Below are 7,408 nucleotides of genomic sequence, written 5' to 3'. Positions count from 1 at the left end.
CCTATAATTTATACACATAAGTAAGGTACTATCCTTCTTCTTCACGAATAGAATAAGAGCACCCCAAGGAGACACACTGGGCCTGATAAACCCCTTACTCAAGAGGTCTTGGAGCTGTACCTTAAGCTCCCTCGACTCAATTAGAGCCATACAGTATGGTGGTATAGAGACTGATTGTGTACCCAGCTCAATATCAATATCATGCTCAAGAGAAAGGCCAAGTAAATTGGTGGGAAACACATCAGGAAACTCTTGGACCACCGAAACAGAATCAATAAAAAGAGTGTCAGCACTAGTAACACGAACAGACATAAGCAAGATAGGCTAAACACCTCTTTCCCACTAACCGTTGAGCCCTGAGGAAGGAAATCACACCACACAGCACATGACTAACTGCACCTGCCCACACGATCAGAAGAATACCAAGCATACACAAAGTAATGATCTTGGAGAAGATATCTAAAACCGCATGATGAGTAGACAACCAATCCATGCCTAGAATCAAGTCAAAGTCTACCATATCTAGCACAATCAGGTCTGATCTAGTATCATACCCCACGATAGTCACTAAATAGGATCGATACACTTGATCTACTACTAAAGAATCACCTATGGGGGTAGATACACACATAGGCACAGGAAATGAATCACATAAAATATCCCATTAAGTAGCATAATGAGTAGACACATATGAGTAAGTGGACCCCGGATCAAATAAAGCATAGGCAGGCTGATGAGAGATAGAAATCGTACCTATGATGATGGCATCTCATGTCTCCATCTTCGGCCTACCCAAAAAGGCATACATATAACTGCGTCCACCTCTACCACCTGTATGGCCTCTTTGGGACCACCCTTAGTACCCTGAGACTCGCCTCTACCACCCTGTACACCCTCTCTAGGAAGCTAAACTGGGGCATTGGGGGCCTGAACCCGCTGACCCTACTACATCTAGCATCTACGATGGTTAATAGTAGGACACTCCCTAGCAAAGTGACCTATCACCACTCACTCATAGAATGGCCCTCTGAATGAACCTCCCTGTGATATCCCAGCTGAACCTGAATGGACACCACAACCCTAATACCCAGAAGTCTAACCCCGAGATGATTGACCCGAAGTCTGGCCGCTCTGACCATCGGCACCTACTGATCCACTGTCAGTAAGCTATAAGGCTGTCTATACCAGTCTGTTGGGTGGATACCACGGTAGATGGCCTCTCCCAAAAGAACCTCTACCATATGACTGGTGCCCACTGAAATTGGCTTGGCGGTGAGGAATCTTATTACTGCCTTCGAAGGCCTCAAGACGTATAGCCTCTATAATAAGGGCATGATCTACTATTCATAAGAACAAACAACCCGATGCAACTATTTCTCTATAGACAATCTCAAAGAAACCAACAACCCTTTGACAAACTGACATATCCACTCCTTTTCTATTGGCATAATCATGGTAGCGTGCCTGGAGAGCTCATGGAATTGAGACTCATACTCTAGAACTATCATCGATCCCTATACCAGTGCTGTGAACTCATTCTCAACATCTCTTTCAAACTGTGGGGTACATACTTCTCCAAGAAAGCCTCGAAGAACTGAGTCCATGACATCAGTGGCAATCCCGTGGGTCTGCAGTTGAGATAAGACCTCCACCACTATTTCGCTGGTCCATCCAGCTAAAAAGCAGTGTAATCAACCTCATGAGACTCTACCAACCTGAGGTTATGCAACCTCTCCTGGCAACTAATCAAAAACTCATGGGCATCCTCACCCGCGACACTAGAGAACCTAGGATGGCCTAATCTAATAAACCTACCCAATATCTTATGCTCCTCAGTAGTCATAACAGGCCTAACTGCCATGTGCCGAGTAAAAATAAGTTGAATCACCAGATAAGGAGTTGTAGAAGTAGGTTGTAGAACTAGGGCCGGATCATACTATGCCCCTGCCTTCCCTGAAGTCTGAGCCTCCTCTCGGACCTAAGGTCCAACTGAAGTACTAGGTAGTGTCCCTGCTCGATACATACCCTCAATAAAGCTGAGGATCCAGGCCAGAGTATCTTGTAGCACTGGTGTGGCCACAAATCCGGATGGGGGCTGGGCTGGATCTGCCTCCAATGGTTGATGCTCGAATTGCTCAACCTCAATGTTTAGCTCCGATACCAGGTGGCCCAAGCTCTACCCCGATCTGGGGCTTTATCTGTAGGCGCAGGGGGTCCTCATCCACCCCAACTGGATCTCGTCCTCACCATCTGAGAGAGAGTTAAACAATTGAGATTTATAGGTATTCATCACCATTAGCACACGATCACAAACAAGAATAGTGACTTAATTTCTAATAATGTCCTATAGCCTCCCGAAGATTGAATACGGACGTCATCGTACTGACCTGTCAGACTCTACTAGACACTTACTCCTTAATGTTGAAACTGATGAATTTAAGCTCTAATACCACTCTATCACAACTAGAATTTGGGCCATGATGGCGCCTTCTATAACCTCCGAGTAGGCAAGCCAAACCCAAGACAAGTGGAAAGCAAATCTCAATCTAATTAACTAATTAATAACATAAAAAGGCGAAGGCAAAAGAATATAACTAGGAAAAAGTTGGGCCAAGGTCTATGTAAATACAATACAAAATATACAAAAGGCCCGTTAGTGACCAAAAGAAATGACGAACTGACACTAGACCAAACCCCGGACCTGGTGTCACCTATACATGAGTTACTACGTACAAAAGCTGATAATATGTATGAATATACAATATAGATTTGACAATCCAAAATATAAAATAAGAGTTAGAGTAAAAGAGGGAATGTAGCATGTCTCTGAACGTCGATAGCTCACCACAGTCCGAATTTGGCACCGCTATGGATGATCAAGCGTGCGCTGGAGATGGCTCAAACTAAGAGTTGCATCTAAAAAGATGAAGTGCAGTATAAGTACTAAAACATGGATACCCAGTAGGCATCATACGCCGACCAAGATTAGAAAGAATAAATATAAAATAAGCAGCACGATGATACTATGATAATAAGAAAAGAGCACAAACTATGAATATGGGGAAAGAGGGCATGGGAATAATAATATGATAGTCAAGTAAGCCCGACCAATCATGTAAGCACATCGATATTCCCAACTGATAAAACACAAAAAGTATACACAAATGTAAACTCGTAGTTGAGGCTCAATATCCTCCAAAAGTATCATGAAGTACCCGAAATTCATGCCACGAGCTTCCTAATAGTAATAGTAATAATAGTAACCCGAATATGTATCATGGGCCGCCCAAAATTCACGTCTCGAGGTTCTCAATAGTAGAAGTAATAATAGTAACCCAAATATGTATCATGGGCCGCCCGAAATTCACATCTCGAGCTTCTATATAATAATAATAATAATAACCTAAAATATGTATCAACGGGTCGCCCAAAATTCACGCCTCGAGCTTCACAATAAGAAATGCCAACCATTGGTATTTCCTTCAAAGCATTATACTTATTCATCAATCTAAAATCTTGATATCACCAATTTATTCTTTAAAAAGGGTATTTAATACCGGCGAGGCAATTCAAATAAAGTAGTAAGTCAAAATCATATATCACTCGAGTTGAGTAAAAATCCCGTCAAAGGTTCCAAATAACTAACCTGAGACTCAGATGTACTGAAAACACAGCCTCGAGCCCAATATTTCAATATTAAAAGCAAGTAAGACATAGGCATACACCAAAATCGCATCAACCGACAACCAAAACCAAGCAAGTCAAGCAAATGGCATCCTATGTTCAAATCACCTAGGAGCAAACTCTAAGAATTCTAATCGATATAAACAAGCCAAGATGTCACTAGGCTGAGGATTAAATGACTAAAACCCTAAAATAATCACTAACAATGATCATCGACTCCTAACTTCTTAATGAACTATCAAAACCTAAATCACCAACCTAAACATGCATTACTACTCAAAATATATCAATTCTAGCCAAGCCAAGTCTAAAAGAGTAAGCCATAGCCCACCTCAAAGCTAAAATCGCACCTGAACTGCTAAACTTGAGTCTTTCCTTTCAGGGCCGCCTCCAAATGATGTCACTCTACCAAATTATCAAAAAACACATTAAAACAAGGACAACGATACCCATATTGCTATAATTTCAAATAAAACTAAAATTGGATCAAAATTTGACATTAAGACTCGCGCACGAAAACAAAAAACCAACTCTATCACAAGGTCCCAAATAGCTCAAGAAACTTATGCTCCAAAAATGGGCACATTCCGAGCACCAAAAGAGCTCAAATAACCACCACATTTAAGCCTAGAATAGTCAAAAATGTACCTCAAAAGGCAATGTACCTCAAAGGAAGGCAACGTACCAATGGATTCCCCTCAAAAATCAATGCAATTTAGCCCTTTGAATCACCCAAATCGCCCAACTATAGAGAGAAAAATGAGGTTGGAAGTTTGGTCTCAAATCAGAAAAAGAGACCAAAAATAGGTCTCTGATGTCTCTTTAGCGAGCCCCCGGTGTTCGCTTAAGAGACCATCTCAGAAAGGTGAGGGTCACTTTAGCGACAATAGGTCGCTTAAGTGAGAGTTTGCTTTAGCGATATTTGGTTGCTTTAACAACAACCGACCCTGCAGCCTGATTACTTTAGCGGCACTCGCTTTAGTGACAAAGAGTTGCTTTAGTGATGGCATCAGGTGCTGCTAGTGCAAATTTGAGCTTGTCATGCCAAATTCTCTGATGGGGTATTCCAAATTCATTCAGAACCCCGTGCGCGCAAACAAGATATGCTACCCAACTAGAAATGGCATTCCAGACTTTATGGAATTGACGGATTTCAAACAGATGTCGTTTCGACGGAATGTTGACCCAAGCCGAAGAATTTCAAAGGAAACACTTAAAATGCACAAACGGCCAAAAACTCGCTCTGATCACCTTGGGAACTGAACCAAAGTTTGTTTTAGACTAAACTTGATATTTCGGAGCTAACCGCACTGACGTAATTTTTATTAGAGCGCGTTTACTCAAAATGTTGGCCGAAGTCAAACTTGGCCAAACTTTAAATTTAAAATGGCAAAACCACCTAAACTCAAAACGATGACTCCAAGACCAAAACCAACCTTCTTTCTAGACCAAAATGGACCTTCTGAAGCTGATGGAACCATTAGAATTCTCATACGATGCCTGAATTTCTAGATGTTGACTAAAGTTAATTCTTTCCAACTTGAAGCCTCAATATGGCTGAACTACCTCAAAACTCAACCGGATACCTTGGAAAGCATGTCACCCATCCCAACACAACATATGAGTAATAAAGAAGCTACGAAAAGGGGTAAAATGATAAAAACATACAAAAGCATGAAAATGACCTTAGTGATCATTTCAATGAAATACTAGGATCATACCACAAAATGAGTGACTATGCTCAATCGATGCAACCATGCCATCACAAGTATCCAAAAAAGAAACACACAATACAAATAGTAACATTGAGCTAAACCACACTATCAAGGAAAAAAGGAACTAATCTGAGATCTAGTCGCTCCTTGAGCACGGCCTTGGGACCAATCAAAAGGTAATAGACAAAGAGGCTATCTAAGCCTACTGTTAAACAAAAACGACTAATCGAGACATGGCTTAAAATCAACAGGGAGAGAAATATCTCTAGAGTCGATGCCTTACCCTAAAATATGCCACCTCAGCTCCTAACGAGCACAGCTAAGCCAAACCTACAGCTACGATGATCCTCAGAGGTCTCAGGCACTAGCATAACGGTATCATATCCATAATAAACCCTACCGGAAAATACTCCTAGTTAAGAGGGCAATAAACACCTGATAAAGCACCTAAGGTTCAAACCTAGCCTAAGGACATCAATATCAGCCCTAAAAAAGATAATAATGCTAAGTCAACACCACAACCAAGGCCCACAACCTAATCTAAGGATATTACGGGACTATTCTAGCCTAAAGCTCACCCCAAAACAAAAAACAGAATCAGATGAGGAAAAGGATAATATCAGCAAATACTCACCTAAGTTACATGTAAAATATACTACACGATATCTAATAGGGTTCAGTCAAAAGGGGGAGACCGTAGCCTACCTCGAAGCCCAACACACGCACTCCAAATCCACTTCCTGATAGCTTTTCACTCCAAAAATGACTATGAATGCCTCCACGCTATCAAAATGTTGATCATATCATCAATACGAATGTTTTGATACTAAAATTATATTTTTCGGAGACGGACCCAAAATGGGTCCAAAATAGAACTATGGGACCTGCGATGGGAATCCCAAAAATGACTTCATGAAAAGGTGCATTTGAGCGTAATGAACTTGTTTTCCAAATTAAAACACATTTCGATGCTCAAAATCAAGGAAAACAACTCATGCATAATTTTTACCATTAATGGAGAATTTCAAAAAGAGGGCAGTCCCGTAGAGATGGAATTTACCTCAAACGACACTTCAACGAATGAACCTAATCACACCATAACCTTTCTTGTGAAAAACCTCACAACTTAACCTCAAGAATCGTTGAAAATGAAGTTAAAATGGCCACAAAAATTAAATTTCAAATTTCATAGAAAATCTTGCTCAAAAATGAGAAGAACAGTGGATAAATTCGAGATTTTACCCACACAAAACCTTACTCTCAAGATTCCAAGATCACCAACGGATTCCTTGCAAAAATCTATTGAAGATAGACTCTTGAATCACCATATTTTGACTTAAAAAGTACAGGAAATCGAGGTTCAGAGTTGAGAGAAAAACTGGAAAAAAATCTGAACTATGCACCAGATTTTTCTATTTTTTTGCTATATTTAAAGTCTCTGAATGGACCCTCGGAATTTGTTCAGAACCCTATTAAAATAAATCAGATATGCTACCTCACTAAATTCGACGTTCCAAACTCAATGGCGCATTCAAAATTCTCATATGAGGTCATTTTAATGAAAAGTGGGTCGCACACCCAAGTACCATTTTAAGTCACATTCGACAATAGGCCTCGAGATTAGACCAAAAGCCTCGGGATGAGAATGAAGGATCTTTCTAGACCAAACTCGATATTTTGAAACTAACCACACTATCAAAAATTTTATCTGAGTGCATTTTCAAAGAATGTTGACCAAAGCCAACCATAAGCTAACTTTCAAAGCCAAAAGCGCCAAATAGCTTTAAACTTGTATCGATTGCCTCTATACTTGTGCTGACAAAGCTAAAAGCCTATTTTTTTCATTCCGGAGCTGATGGAACCATCAGAATTTGAATTTGAATTCTTCTTGACCCGAAACTCAAAAAATCATAACTAAACCAACTTAGTCCTTCAAAATACCAAAATGGGCTCGGGACCTCTAAAAATTCAACCAACACTTCTTCTAGACCAAAAACCATCCCCCAAAT

The sequence above is a fragment of the Solanum dulcamara genome, chromosome 2 (genome assembly GCF_947179165.1).
Source record: "Solanum dulcamara chromosome 2, daSolDulc1.2, whole genome shotgun sequence".
In the NCBI taxonomy this organism is placed as follows: Eukaryota; Viridiplantae; Streptophyta; class Magnoliopsida; order Solanales; family Solanaceae; genus Solanum; species Solanum dulcamara.
Note: the sequence above shows the minus strand (reverse complement) of the source record.